General features: G+C 44.7%; 1 long non-coding RNA gene across 1 annotated transcript in view; it reads left to right on the top strand.

Moving 5' to 3' along the window:
- Nucleotides 1-2,319, top strand: part of LOC111813848 — an 8,084-nt gene extending 5,765 nt beyond the window's left edge. The window contains exons 3-4 of the long non-coding RNA XR_002818990.1: nt 1,017-1,164; nt 2,238-2,319. This is a non-coding gene — a long non-coding RNA (uncharacterized LOC111813848). The remainder of the gene's footprint in view (nt 1-1,016; nt 1,165-2,237) is intronic.
- The last annotated feature ends 12,923 nt before the right edge of the window (nt 2,320-15,242 follow it).

Consider the following 15,242-nt stretch of genomic DNA (forward strand, 5'->3'; position numbering starts at 1 on the left):
ACAAGCCACCATACCTAGTCTCAATTGCTGTCTCAGCGCACCCCAGGGGCGTGGCCAGCAGGGCAGGCCTGGGATTGAACCCCTGGTCCCCGCACATGCTTGCAGGTGCTTCAATCCTGCTTTAATCCACTGAGCTATTTGGCCAGCCCTTATAGTTCTTTCTACTTGTTTGGAGGTTCTAGTAGGTGAGTGCAGCTACACATATATTCTCAACCAAGGAAATGGACTGTGTCTGTCAGAGGTGGTCATCCTCTTTGACCAAGTGCACAGCTTCTGGGAGGGATGCACATGGAGCAGTGAAGGAGGAAGGTGATACCCATGTTGCCAGCTACATCAGGAAGATCAACGCTGGCAATCAATGAGGTGACAGATGTAGCAGCCAGATCACCCTCATATCAACTTCTTTCTTTTTCTATCACTGAAGATCTAGCAAGGACAATTCACCATTGGAAAATCAACATATAATAACAAGTCAAGAGGTGGAACAGGAATGCTTCAAAAGACAAATGTTGGAGCTGAGGCTGTAGCCCAGTGGTAGCACTTACCACTGTACAAGGCCCTCGGTTCCATGTGCAACACCACAAACCACACACACACACACACACACACACACACACACACACACACACTGTTGGGACCATGTCAGTGAAGAAAGAAATTACTGTACAGCAGGCCATAAGGCAGAAATTTGGCAGTATATCCTATAAGGTTAGTATCCTTCCTATTTATTAAAAAAGAAAAGGAATTCCACAGAGGGTAAGTGCTTTGCCCAACCACAGAGCAGAAAATAAGAAGTAGGAAACAAATTTCCAGACCCACTCCATCTTTACCACTCTTTCCGATGCTGCCCCGAACCTCTGAGAGTCTCAGAACATTCTTCTGAGCTTTTAGCCATGATTATAACTGTCATTAACAGCTGCTTAAGCCACACCATGGAAAGTTAAAGAGAGGGTCGCTGAGTTTCATCAAGGTTCCTTGCCAGGCAACTGTGCTAAAAAACATCTTTTCCTCCCCAGGATGTTAGTAGGAGGCACACAGATTGTTGCAGTCTTCTGGCTTCTTCCAGACAACCGCAGCAGGCTGGCCCGGACTCAGAAAACAGAGGACGAAAGCCACATGAGAAGGCTGACTCCAGGAGCTGGTCCCTGCAGACACAACACTGAGGTGCTCCTGAGGCCATGAGTGGGACCCCCTCCCCATGAGAAGATAGCAATTCCTCTTCCCAGGTCTTCATAACCTGACCCTGATCCAGCTTTCTAAATTTGTCACCGACTCCCTGAACACCTTGGGCTCAGTGGGTTCCTAGTCTGTGCCCCCAAATTTCACGAAGTAAGATGTCCTTTCCCATCTTTTCAATTCTTTCTCTATATCTCAAGTCCTTCAGTACCCAGCTACAATCTTACTTATACAAAAGAGCCTCCTAAATATCTATAAGTGTTCTCACCCATCACCTACCCCAGCCTAAATCCTGATGTTAGTCCTTTGTATAGAGTGACATCACTAGGATTGACATTTACTGGCAAATACTAAGCATCAAACAATGTGTTTTGTCATTTACTGTAGTGTGTGATCTAATTTAATCCTCACAATTATTGCTCTTATACCTATTAAACAGAAGGAGAAAGTAATGCTCAGAGAGGCATCCACTTACCCAAGGTCATGTAGGGGGTAGAGGAAGAGTTAGGATTTAAACACAGGCCATTGGCTGGCAAGACAGCTTAGCGGTCTAGAATACCTGCTTAGGCAAATGTAGGCAAGCTCACAGGGATAGAGGTTCAATACCAGCCCTGCCCCTATGGTGGGCTAAGCAAGCCACAAAAAAAAAAAAAAAAAAAAAGGCCTTTTTGCCTATACAACTTATGTTCTTTGTCACTGAAACCACTGCTTCCCAATTCTTTAGGAAGTTGTTGCCTTCCTTATAGAATGGAAGCACCTGAGAGTAGCACTTGAGTTTCATTCATCATCTGAAACCCTGGGATGTCTGGCTGAGTGTCCTGAATTCACACACCACTCACTGAATGCCATTATGCCCTCTGTGTTTTAGAGAAATCCCATCATAGAGCCCTCTTTTTTTTTTTTTTTTTTTTTTTTTTTTAAACAGGGATTGAACTCAGGCCTTTGTGCTTGCCAGGGAAGCGCTTATTCCATTGAGCCATCTCCCCGGCCCCCCATAAAGCCCTCTTTGCTAGTAGCCAAGGTCATTTCATTCTTTTCTTTTTTTCTTACTCCACTGACAGGTAATTGATTGGCAGTTGAATGTACAACAGAAGAGAAAAAGGGAGAGGAAAGCAAGACTGCAGGAGACAGGAAGAGTTGAAGGTAGGAGGATCCGGTACTTAAACTGACTGAAATTACTCAGAGTATGAGATGCAGAGCAACCGGGCCTGGCCTCCAGCCTCACCTCTTTCACAGTAGCTAAGGAAACCTGGACAAGTTGCTCCACCTCTCTGAGCTTGCTTCTTCTTGTATAAAATGGGCATGTTGCAACAGTGCTCAGCTTGATAGACCCTCTGGGCTGTTGCCAGGATGGAGGCTGTAACTGAGAGAGTGAGTGGGTGCTGCCTACTGGACACTTTAATCATGCTACTAACTCTTTTAAATGGGAACAGGTAGAGGATCTACCCAATCTGAAATCCCCTCCATATGAAATCACTGGGCTCTAAAGACTTGGGGGCAGAAAGGAGCTCACAGAATCACAGAGCCATGATAAATATCTTGGAGACCATTCAGCTTGCTTTCTTACTCCAACAGGCAGTATGGTGTGACAGACTGTTGGCCACCTTTGCCAACAGGTAAGCCTGGCTCCACATACTGATCCCCCATTTTCTAACTGTGCACGTCACATTTTGCTCCTCTAAGACTGATTTCTCATCTTTATTGTGGAATTTAAAGTGGTTCTCTTCTGTTAGCACGTTTGGGAGGCTCAGAAGCCCAGGCAATGACAGCTGATCTTTCAGCTGTCCTAGTTGGGGTGGGGAACCTGGACTCAGAGAGGGAAAATAATTCACCCGCAGTCACACAGCAGGTTAGGAACAAAACCAAGTCTGTGTCTAGGACTCCAGAAGCTAAGGCCTGCCAAAGCCCAACCCAGGCTTATCCTCACACAGCTGTGGCCTTAATTCCAAGAGGGCTGAGGCTGTCCTTAGAAATGCAGGCAAGAACTCATGCTGGGAGCATAGGTGGGATTCTGTCTCACACTGAGCTGGAACAGCTGTTTGTGTTGTCTGTGGCTAGAGTGTGGCTAAAGCACAAGCCAGAGTCTGAGGTCATATACAGCCTAGCACCAAATATCTAATCCACTATATAACTGTGGGTGGGTCACTGCCCCTCAGTGTCTCTGTTCTGTGAATGAGAGTAGGAATTCCTGGAGAGGGGAAATAATCATATAAAAACCAAGAGCTATTTTTATAACAGCTACCTTGAGCTTTCACTGTGCACCTTATTCTTTGTGCAAACCTGTGCTACTGCTATCCATGGCTTTATTTGGTTCTCATAGCAACCGTGAGGTAAGATGCCTTGCAGATAAATGGCTCAGAAGAAGTGAAGCCAGGCTCTGTGCTCCAACACTATTCCCTCTGCCTGAAATACTTTTCCTTCTTTTCCTACCAAACTCAGTCTCTTTCTTCAGATTTAAGCTGGCTTCTTTTGTTTTCTTTTTTCTTTCTTTCTTTCTTTCTTTCTTTTTTTCTTTCTTTTTTTTTTTTAATTTATTTAGGACAGGGTCTACAGGGTTTCACTACATAGATCGGACTCTTAGTGATTCTTCTGTTTTTAGCCTCCCAAAGCATTGGGATTACAGGCACACACCACCACGCCCAGTCTCAGTCGCCCTCTCAGTGCTCCCTGTGGGCGGGGCTGGCACCATACACCCCGGATCTAACCTCACGGCTGCACTCTGCCTAAGCAGATGCTTTAGTCCGCTCAGCTACCAGGCCGGCCCTTAGCTGGCATCCTTTGAAAAGATCCCTTGGTGGTCAGGCTTGGATGGGCACCTGTCCTGGCCTACAGTACTGAATTTCTCCTGTTCCTCTATCAGAGGGGTGGCTCCGTGACGTAAAGACCTTGACACTGTCACAACTGCATCTACAGAGCCTAGTACTGTGCTTGACATACAGCAGGTGCTCAGTGAATTCTTGCCAAATGACTGAATGCATCATGCCAGCATCAGGAATGCCACCCGGGCCTCAGAGGGAGCCAGGAAGATCAGAGAAAAGCTTTTGGACCCTTGCCACACCTTACATTAGCAGCATCTTCTCCAAGTCCCGACAGCCAGCCTCCCGGGATGCCATTGGAGCCAGCTGAATTCCAGTCACTGCTTCACCTTGGGAAGGCAGCCGCAGCCCTTACCAAGCAGTAATTGACATCACACTGGTGCCAGGAGCTGCCCTTTTAATATTTAATGTGGCCTTCACTGCGGCAGCACTGCAGGCAAGGAAAGCTGGAAGGGGCTGTGTTGAGTCTCTGCTGGGTCATGGGAAGGGCACAAATGTGAAAGGGCATCTAAATCACAACGCTGCCAGCAGATGAGCTTTACACCAGCCCATCTGAGTCCATGGCTTAACTCAGAAAGAGCCAGAGTAGCATGTGCTTGTAGCAGAACAAGAAGACTGCTGACTGAGCCCAAGCCATAAACAAATGGGGGATTAGGGACTCCCAGGGACATTTCCTGGAGACAGTGGGAAGGCTGAGTACTGGCGCCAGCCAGACCTGCACCTTGAGCCAAGTTTGCTGTGCATAGCCATGTGACCAGGGCAGCAACTAGACCACTGAACCTCAATTCCCTTAACTGTAAAATGGGGATAGTACTTTCCTTGTGGGAGTGCTGGGAAGACTGAATGAGATAAATGACATGAAGAACTTATTAGCACATAGTAGGCCTTCAACAAATTCTGAGTTCCTTCTCCCAGAACCAGAGTTTGCAACAATGAGATTTGCATCTTGGTCAGAGAAATGGTAAAGGGGAAGAAGAATCAAGGAGGTACAGGAAAGGGGGCCTTGGAGTCAAATGACACCGACTGGGACTTCTCAGAAGAAATGTCAAGAACAGATGTGCAAAAAGTCTCAGGATTACAGAAGCAGAAGGCCTTTTTGGATCATCTCTGTGATCATCTGACCCCTTCGCTTGACAGAGGAGCACACTGAGGGCCCAGGAGGGAGAAGACAAGCCCAGAGGGTCACCTTGCAGGGCTGGGACACCTACTCAGCAGTCTCCTAGGACTCCCATCAGCTGAGGGGTTTACCCAAGGTCATGTGCCTGCTGTGGAGGCAGAAGAGTTGACAGACATGATCAGATGCCTCCATGCCCTGGTAGAGACCTTTGTCCTGTTTGCTGGCCTGGACAATGGAAGGAACTTCATCCCCCATCCCCTCTGGTCTCTTTCTAGTCCATTTTGTCACAAATCTTGGGGGCTTCCCCCAGTGTAAATTCTGACAGTGTCATTTCCCTACATGAATCCCTTCTGTGATCCCACCTTTAGAGTCACCAGAGAAAAATACAGGAGGCTCAGTTAAAACTGAATTTCAGATAAATCATGAACACAGCTTTAGTATAGGAATGTCCCAGATATTGCATGCACATACTTGTACTAAAAAAAGATGTGTTGTTTATCCAAAATTCAAATTGAACAGGACACCCTGTATTTTTATTTGCTAAATCTAGAGTCCTATGTACATTGCCCTCAGAAAAAAAAGGTTGGAGTCTTTATCTGGCCTATTTTGGCCCCAAGATCATTCTTCTCCTTTCTTACACATGGAATCTTCACTTCAGGCAAAATTCTCTGCCTCTACTTGAGAATACTAAGCTCTCTTTCCTCTGTCTTCTTCCAGTTTTGTTCCTTCCATAGGGTCCTATTGGTACCTTCTACTCCTCCCATTGCCCATAGTGCTTGGCCTGCCTTCATTGTCCAGGTATCTGAAGCATTGTTATTTTTTCCTTATGTAGTGAGGATTGTCAGTATGTCTAGGGGATTAGTACAGCACACTTCTAGGTGTGTCAGGATGGGTCGCAGAAATACGACCTTGAGTACTATATGTGGTCTTTGGCCCTTTCCTGTCTAGCACTGTTCTCCTGCTGCTCTGCATTATATACCTTCATTACTCCATGCCCTTCTGCCATGATGCTTGTGCCTTGCTATCAGCTAACCATGGACTGAATCCTCTGAAACCATGATACAGATAAACCTCTCTTCCTTTAAATAGTGGGTCTTGGGTAATTTGCCCCAGCAACAGGAAAGCTGATTAATAAACTCCTGCAAGGCTCTGTGACTCTCCAGGTCTTCTCTGGACCCCCAAAATACCTTTGGTGGTCTCTCTGCCTGTTCTGCTTACTTAATGCAGAGTATGGGTTCAACAAATGTTCAATATATTGAACTGTTAAATTCAAAAGTCCCTGATACTTCCTCTATGAAGTTTTCCTTCTTTTAGTCAAATCTATGTGTTCCCAATGGCCCTGTAGGAACCTCATTTCCTCTAGGCCTTCCATGGATCCCAAAATCCTCCCGTTCTTTTCTTTTGAGACAAACCTAGTGGTCTTAGTCACTAGGCAGGGCACAAGCAATTTTTTTTTAATCCTCTAAGCTCAACAAGATCAGCAACCTTGACTCTTCTCCAGTGACCTTCATTGCTGAGCACTGTGCCTTCTTGCCAGATGGTGCCCAACAAATGCTGGTGAACTTGTAGGATGACAAACAGATTCTATGTTTGATTCCCTTCTCACCCAGTGCCAAAACCCAAACCTTAGAGCCTACTCTGAAGGTATTTTCTACGCCTATAAATCCTCTTGTATCCTATGTAACTATAAGGGATGTAGGAAGGTATTCTTATTTCCTATTTTATAGAATAGAAAACCAAGGAAGTAGAGAAACTCATTGTTCAAGGCCCAAGTCTCTGGATTCTGCCCTGCCTCAGGGGCTTTTCATCTGCTATTCCTCTGCTTGGAACACTCTTCCTGAAGATCTTTATGTGGATGATGTGGCAGATTAAAGAGGGCCACAAATATTTTATTGCTGTTTTTACCAAAGGGGGCATCTCTGACTCTACCCACTGACTCCAAACTGACCTTGTGACTTTTTGTGTTTAAATGTATTTGGTACAGGATCTCACCATGCAGCTCGGACTTGTAGTGATCCTCCTGTTTTCACCCTCCCCAGTGCTGGGATTACTGGCATGTGCCACCACCCCTGGTCTAGGTTGCCAGCTCAGCATACCTGGGGGTGGGGCTGGTGTGGCATATGGTGCCTGGGATCGAACCCCAATCCCTTCACTTGCTTAAGCAGGTGCTTAATCCACTGAGTTATCTTGCTGGCCCTATGAATTGTTTCACAGAAGGTGTATAAGTAGCTCTTCATGACTTTGAGATTTAGTCCCTAAGAGGCCATTCAGGCTTTTTCCTTCATCCCTATAGGATGCTTCTAGACCTCCCATCAGGCAGCCAGGAGAGCCAACTGGAAGATTCAAAGCCATGTGACAACTGGAGGTACTTCTGCCCTAGCCAACACCAGCTGTCAACATAGGGATGAAGCATTCTTGCACCTTCACTGTGCCTCTGGCTGAATGAAGCTGCATTTATGACCAGGAAAAACAAGCAGAGGAATCACCCAGACCAAGCAAACTCAGGAACCACCATCATGGTTGTTGTAAGAAATTCAGTTTAGGGGTGGCCATAGATAACTGATGAAACTGCTTCCTCATTCAAGTAGCTACTCAGACGTCATCTCCTCTGAAAGCCCTTTTCCTGACAAGCCTGGCTAAAATAGCACCTCTATACCACATCCACCTCCACCCCACCACCAGCCCCTTTCTATCCCATTATCCTGTTTCATCCTGTCACAAGGCTTTTATCTCTAGCTGAAGTCATGATTAATTCACTTATGGGATTATTGTTCTCTTCCTCCACTAGCCTGCAATTTTCACAAGGCAGGGGCTATAACATTTTTTTCCTTACCATCTTCCTCATGTATTGGTGGGTGTCTTGGCGTCTGGCACAGGAAAGATTCCTTGAATTTGTTTTTGGTAGAGAAATTGTGTGCCTATCTTTTGCTTGCTTAGGGGAGCAGAGTGGCAGCTGTGAGCTCCTGCCAGGTCATGTCCTCCAAAACCAATGCCCTTGGGAAGACAGAGGTGTAGGCCAGGTGACTGGGCTCTGTTTCAGGGGCAAGAGCTTCAGGGATTCCAAACTGAGCAAGAAAAAAAGGATACTGCTAAAATGTTCCTTTTCAGTAGGGGCTCAGATTCAGAGCAAGGAAGATACTGTGGTTTCTCTCTACACCAATTACAAGCAGCTCAGCCACACTCTCCTGTAATGTCGTAATGCTGAGAAACTGGGTAAAGGGAGACAGTGTGAGGGACATTGAATCACTCCCCAAGGACTATTTCCAGGTCCCTAGCAAAAAGCTAGTCCTTAGAATCTGCCTTTTTCAATGCGTAGAAATTGATCCAGCCATAGGCTCAATTGACGAAACCATAATATCAAAGGGTAAAAGGATCAGTTCTCAGATGCCTCTTTGAGCTGGCATTCTGCATTGTTTTGGAGAAGGCATCACTGTGGTTCAAGTCAGGTAGCTTGAATTCTGGCTCCACTGCAATGTGACCTTGGGTATGTGGCTTAGCCTTCCTGAGCACTGGTTTCTATAGCTATAAACAATGATCTGGGTGTGGTGGCACATGCCCTGCAATCCCAGCACTTAGGGGCTGAAGTAGAAAGATTGCCATGAGTTTGAGGCCAGCCTGGGCTACACAGTGAATTCAGCCCACAGGGAGACCAAGTCTCAAATAAAACAAAATGAAACATAACAAAACAAAGAAACAAAAAACCATAGACAGGGCCATGAAGATAGTTCAGCATGGTCTAAGCACTTGCCTAGGCAAGCACAAGGACTGGGACTTGATTCCTGGTCCTGCATGCCATGCTGGCCCCAAGACCGAGCATGGTGGCGCACCCCTATAATCCTGGCACTGTAGGAGAATCACAACAAGTCTGAGCTACAGGTGAGACCCTCTACCAAATACATAAAATAAATTTTAAACAAAATAAACAACATAGACAGTAAAGACCTAATATATGAAAGCTATAGATGAGAATTTAGAAAGATCATATATAGTAACCAAAGTGTCAAGCACACAGAAACAGTGATGTCAATTATAATTAAGCTTATATTTCTTTACCTGTGGTGTATAGGGTAGGCAGAAGGTAGGCTTTGCAGTTAAACAGATCACTTCCTGAGGACCAGGGCCACAATGAGGGTCACCCAGGGACTGGGGTTATGGTGTGAAACTCTTGGTGCACATCCAAGTCTCTCCTCCACCAATCAACTTTCTCTCTCATTGTGGTGCTAGGGATGAAATCCAAGGCCCCATGCAAGCCAGGCAAATTCTCCATCACTGAACTAGATTTGTAGCCCTGAAGTCCCTAATTCTAATTGCTTCACTAACAGGTTAGAGGAATCCTCATCTGGGTAAGTCAATAGTCTGTGGTAGAGCCTTAAGGACTCTACCTTAAAAAGAACTGGAGGCTCAACTCTAGCACTACCATGCTGTGTGACATTGAACAAATCCCTTTGTTTCTCTGAACTCTGAGTCCTCATCTATAAAGCAGAACACTAATTCCTGACTTACAATGCTGTTAGGTTTGTTGAGATGATCAGATAATCTAGATGGAAGAATTCAATAACATTCTGTGCTTCATGAGTAAAAGAGAGTTGATATTAAAACAAAGAGTCTCCTGGACTCTCTCTCTAAAGCCTGTAAACCAGGCAATAAAATAGGAGTTCAAATCCTAGTTTGCAACTTGCATAACTTTGCCAATAAGCTAACCTCTGGCACTGCCAGAGGATGTGTGTGTGTGTGTGTGTGTGTGTGTGTGTGTGTGTGTGTGTGTTCTACAGGACTACAGGATAGGCACCCTGGGGAAAATAAGGGTTGGGCATACTAGGATGGACAAGATACAGAGAAGCCCACTACCTCCAAAACTCCTGAACAACCAGGGAGAATTCCCCACCTGCTTGTGTGCTTAGAAGGGACAACTTGTTGCCCTTTCCATTCCCTTCCAGCAGCCCTCTGGATCTCAGTGCACACCAGGTAGATGGTGACTCAAGTCACTCTGCAGAGACTGGTCCCTCTGCTTCTGTTGCCATGGCATTCCAGCACAGACTGACCAATCAGGAAGGAGATGCACATCTGAGCTTCTGTTGCTAAAGCTAGAGCAGGATGTCTTAGCCAATGGGAAGGACAACAGAGTGGAGCCACCATGGAAATCTCAGCATCGAGTTCAAACCATGTCTTTGTCTTCATGTCTCATTTGCAGTGGGTAGGCACTGCACCCCCGCCTTTTTTTTTTTTTTTTCAAAGAGCATCTTGCAGCTTCAGGAAGATATTCAGAAGTCACAGCAGGGCTACATGACAAAGGGCATCTTCAAAGAGTCAGAAAGTACTCTAGCTTAGCTTGAGAAGCCCCTTCATAAGCCTCCTCAATGCTTAGCATCACCTGCGTGTATGATCCTAGCCCATCCCCACAGCCTTGTCCAGCCCCATCTGTCCAGGGATATAGAAAAATCTCCATTTCCAAAGTAAGAAAAGGAACATGAGGCTCACTCCACAAAAGGGTGTTTTCTGTCCTATAGTTTGCAGTTTTAAACAAATTGTTTAACCCCTTCTCACATAGAGAGGATAGTACAGGAGAATAGAGAAAAGGGTCAGACACATATTCTATCCCACTCTATAAAGGTGGAAGAATGAGCAGTTAGCCCTGTGATTCTCTTCATATCTTGCATTTTAGGACTCACATTGTTTCCCTTCAGGCTTTGGACAAAGTGCATCTAACAGAAATAATCTCCCACCCAGTGTGGTGATACACACCTGAGAGCCAAGCTACTAGGAGAATGAGGAAAGATGATTATAAATTTGAGGGCAGCTTGGGCACTTAGTGAGATCTTGCTTCAAAATAAAAGATGAAAAAGGTCTAACACTGTAGCATAGTGATAGAGCACCCCTAAGTTAAATCCCCAATGCTGAAAAAATACGCATTCCCAAGGAGGTCTCTGTAAACAGTGCCAGTGGACACCAATAAAGCTCAGATTGCTCTGTGCTCTGGACTTGCCAGATTCAAAGGAGCATCAGGTGCAGAAGGATGACGTTGCCCTCCTGAAGCCACACATCTACCCAGATGTAGAGCCAAGACCAGAAACCCTATCTCCTTTCAACGTGCAACGTGCAATCTTCTTAAACCAGTTCAGCAGGCAATACCCTACGTTTTGCAAGCATGGCATAAAAACAACTGCAGGGAAAGCATGTCCCATCCCTTCCCACTCCCTTCTGGGCTTTCACTCTGTTGCCTGGCAACAGTTCTATCCAGAAACCTAGTGTCATCCTAGACAACTCTCTCACCACCCTCCTTTCTGAGAAAACCATCACTCAATCATGTGGAATTTATCTCCTAAATAACCCTCAAATCCATACACACAAACCCTCCCCCCAACCGCTTCCCCAATCCAAGGTTCAAGATTAATTTTCTGGACAACTACATTGGCTTCCCACAAACTCCTGGCTTTCACACTTATCCATCCAGTCTTCTGTTTCCATCTTTCATAACCACAGCCAGAAGACTTACAAATAAAAATCTGATCTAGTTACCTGCTGCTGCTTAGAATTTCTAAGAATAAAAATAAAAATCTTTATGTACTGTATGCCCAAGAGGTCACCAGAGTATATTAGGTCACCAGGCCTCTTTTCCCCCAATTCTTCTTCCCTTGGCACATACTCTTCCCCACCCCACCCCTATCCCCACTCTCTGGAACATTCTTCCCTCCACAATTATTCCTACCTTAAGCTCCCAATTAATGGTCATTTCCTTAGAAAACATTTTCTGACCTCATGGATAGGGCAAATCACCTTGTTTCAAAATAAAAATTAAAAAGGACTAGTGATGTAGCATAGTGATAGAGCACCCCTAAGCTAAGTCCCCAATACTGAAAAAAAATAAGCACTTCCCAAGGGGGATCTCTGTAAACAGTGCCAGTGGACACAAATAAGGCTCAGGCTGCTCTGTGCTCTTGACTTGCCAGATTCAAAAGGACATCAGGCCCAGAAGGGTGAAGTTGCCCTCCTGAAGCCACACATCTACCTGTAGTCTTGGCTCTGCAACTGGTACCATGTGCCCCTTTCATCTGTAACACTTAACATACTCATTATTTTATACTTATTCATTTAATTATTTGATTTCACCTTTAAGCCCTGTCCCACTTGATGTAAATTTCATTATGGCAAGACTGTCTTGTTCTCTGCTTGAAACAAATGGACAGATATATGCATGCATAAGAATATGAATGGATGCATGTATGGATAGATATATGTGTGAATGTATAGATGGCTGTAAGAGTGCACAGATGAATGGATGGATGGATGGATGGATGGATGGATGGATGGATGGATGGATGGGTGGATGGATGGAGGGATGGATGGATAGATGGGTGGATAGGTGGGTGGATGGATAGATGGATGGATGGTAGTATGGCTAACTGGATGTTTCCATTTTTCCCAGCTTGTTTAGATCTAATCTAATTGTACTTCCCTCTAGTCTGTATCTAACTAATCTTTTCCTTGTTCATTCAATATCAAACAACTCTGATGTACCAAGAATGTACCCAAGGACAAAAGGATTTCCATGTTCTTAAAACTTAGTAATAACAGCTAGTTCCACTAGTAGAGACCCAAATCCTCACAAATGTCTCAAGGCTTAGTTGAGGTATTGCCTACTTCAGTAATTCCTCTTTGATCAGTCAGCCCATGCCTGATCAGTCTTCAGAATGCTCCCACACATAAATCTAGGGTATTCCTGCTTGTCCTTGATCACAAACTGCTTCAAGCTGTCTATCCTTTGTCTTTTTTTGTGTCTCTCTTCTACTGTACCAGACTGATGGGAGACACATACACTGCCTCTTCTGATTTTCATAGGACCCATTTGTTCAGAGGTCAAAATGAGGATGAGGCATTATCAGATATGTTTGAACCTAAGACCAAGATCCTTAGCTGGTAATTCAGGTCCAAATATTATCTCCAAAAGCTTGACTATGGCTCCTGCACCTGTGTCCAAGCACTGGCATGGGTGGGTGAGCCCATTCTATTGCTATCAGAGACATCATTCCAAACTGGTTGAACTGTGCCCATCTGAAACTGCTACGCAGTGGCCCTGATTTTGACCCCTGAACAAAGGTCATAACCAGAACCATTGTGTCCCCCTCTCTCACATGGCAGCCTGGCAATAATTTACAGCCAGTTCTCACATCGGCCCTGCATCTCCCTCTCCAGCAAGGGCCTACAGAGCAAAGAAGATGCAAACCTTCTTCTGGATTCTTAGAACCTGGATTCTAAGCTCAGCTCAACTGCTGTCTACAGTCAGTAAATTTTAAAGGAAAATTAAGTAGGTGATTATGACAAGCAAGGACAATAAAAATCATCAACTCCTATCACTCTGGTTTCATAAAAGAAAGGGCAGCCTGACACAGAAAAAAGTAGGACAATCTCAGATTTAATTTAGCTTTAGAAAAACTCCCTATGTTGTCCCTGTTGTTCTCATTTCACCATGTCCCAGAGCTCACTCTGTAGGGGATTGGCCCAGGTCTGCAGGAGCCTTTGCTCTAACCCATTAAAGAAAACAGGAAACCAGAACAGAGAGCTTCAGCATTAGGACACGGTAGTTAGCCTTTTAGAGAAGGAAGGAAAAGCTGAAGGTGTCTGGCAGGGCAAGCAAGGCAGCCAAGCTCAGGAAGTAAGACAGACTTCTCCATTGGTTTGTGGCTTTGGGTCCAGTTTCTACTGTATTTCAGTTTAGAGGCAGAGACTCTTTCCATATCTTTTGTTTTTTGTTTTTCAAAACAGGGTCTTGTTATGTCGCTTAAGCTGGCCTTGAACTCACTATGTGGCCAAGGGTGGCTCAGACTCTTGGCTATTCTCCTGCCCCAGCATCCTGAGAACTGGGGTTACAGGTGTGCACCACCACACTAGGTTATCCCAACTTTTGAAACTCAGCAGTTGACCTGTGACCACCCAAGCCCACGTCTCTAGCAAGTAGAAACTACTGGGAATTAAGAAGGCTATTCTGACCCCATGATAAAGGAGAACAAATAGTTATGTAGTAACAATACATTTTCTCTTGGACCAGTTCTGGGCTTGGGCTTACTTATATTCATTCATTCATTTATTCATTCATTTAGTGTTTACTGAATACCTACTATGTGCAAAAAAACACTTTGCTGGCATTAGAAGAACATAGTTAGGTAAAGAATGATTTGGTCTCCGTTCTCATGGGTTTTAGGGTCTAGTAGAAGAAGCAAATTTAATCCAAGTGAAAGGAATAGGCATAAATTTAGAGCTGTACTTAAGTCATACAATAAAGGCATAGGTTACCCCCAGAGTATAAAACAAAGGGAATTCCCTTAGTTGCCGGTGATGGGAGGTTGAAACAATAATGGCCAAGCTAAGATGAGAAGAAAGAGCAAGCATTAAGTCTGTGAAAGAATAAAGGTATATTCCAGGCAGACTACTTTGTGTGGAATAAGCAGAAATTACAAGAACTGCAGTAAGGTCAGTCTGACAGAAGAGGGGCAAGCAATAAGGAAGGACATACAACTTTTGTATCTGACAAGGTCAGTCAAATCCCCTCAGGATTTATCCTGAAACCCTGTACCTCAGTTTATAGATCCTTTGTCAGTGTCAGTCATGTGAATGAGTCATGGCCATTGCTTGACCAGTTTGCTCTCTGTGAAAGCCTGGAAGAATGTTTTCTCTCCATGTCACTCTCCTTAGGCACACTCTACATCATCAATCACATTCCTCTGTGGCCCCATAATGTCCTTGATCAGAAAATTTGGGACACAACTGAGTTACAGGATATTACAGTACAGGTTCTTCTGTGTCCTGAGTCCTCACTGACCTTGAAAAGCTAAGGCCAAAATGTTGGCTGTCCTTGCAGCCCTTCTTTTTCTCTAATTTTTGGTCTTCAAACTTAAAGTTACATTTCTTGTTATATAGGTATTGCTTTATCTTCATCTTAACCATCCAGCAGAAAAGTATAAAAATGAAGTATAAAAAGTAAAGCCATATTAATATGCTGAGCTGTAAAAGGCTCAAGTCAGCAACTTCTGACATTGCCAGTCCTACAGATAACCCACTACTACTATGGACTACTGGACTATATTGGAATATTTTGCTGAATTCACGCACCTACAATATTTAAATGACAATGGAATACC

The sequence above is a fragment of the Octodon degus genome, unplaced genomic scaffold, assembly GCF_000260255.1.
Source record: "Octodon degus isolate 3935 unplaced genomic scaffold, OctDeg1.0 scaffold00230, whole genome shotgun sequence".
In the NCBI taxonomy this organism is placed as follows: Eukaryota; Metazoa; Chordata; class Mammalia; order Rodentia; family Octodontidae; genus Octodon; species Octodon degus.